The sequence below is a fragment of the Penaeus monodon genome, chromosome 23 (assembly GCF_015228065.2).
Source record: "Penaeus monodon isolate SGIC_2016 chromosome 23, NSTDA_Pmon_1, whole genome shotgun sequence".
Taxonomy (NCBI): Eukaryota; Metazoa; Arthropoda; class Malacostraca; order Decapoda; family Penaeidae; genus Penaeus; species Penaeus monodon.
The window spans coordinates 41,077,274-41,077,566 of NC_051408.1; the positions used below are offsets into that span (position 1 = coordinate 41,077,274).

At 37.5% G+C, this 293-nt stretch overlaps 1 protein-coding gene across 1 annotated transcript in view; it reads right to left on the reverse strand.

Annotated features, from left to right (window-relative positions):
- LOC119588308 (sodium-coupled monocarboxylate transporter 2-like) overlaps positions 1 to 228 on the reverse strand; it is a gene marked incomplete in the record, with an annotated part of 8,718 nt that extends 8,490 nt beyond the window's left edge. The window contains 1 exon segment of the mRNA XM_037937001.1: positions 1 to 228.
- Between the last annotated feature and the right edge of the window lie 65 nt (positions 229 to 293).

Genomic DNA, 293 nt, shown 5'->3' on the forward strand with positions numbered 1-293 from the left:
GGGTTGTGTAATGTTTTCGACAGCAGAGGATCCACGGAGTGCATTTATATATGTCGGTAATCTCTCTAATGACGATGAAATAATCCCGCTACATTATGCTACACATAACTTGCTACATAGCACAAAACAGCTCAACACCCGCTAAACAAAATGGTGAATAAGTTTCTTCTTTTTCTTTTTCTAAATCTATCACAGGATAAACAGTTCCAAGTAATGTGCTCGCGAGTGAGGAATTGCGCTTTATGATCTGAATGCCTATGGCAAGCCTTGAAGATAGAATTTCTTATATAAAT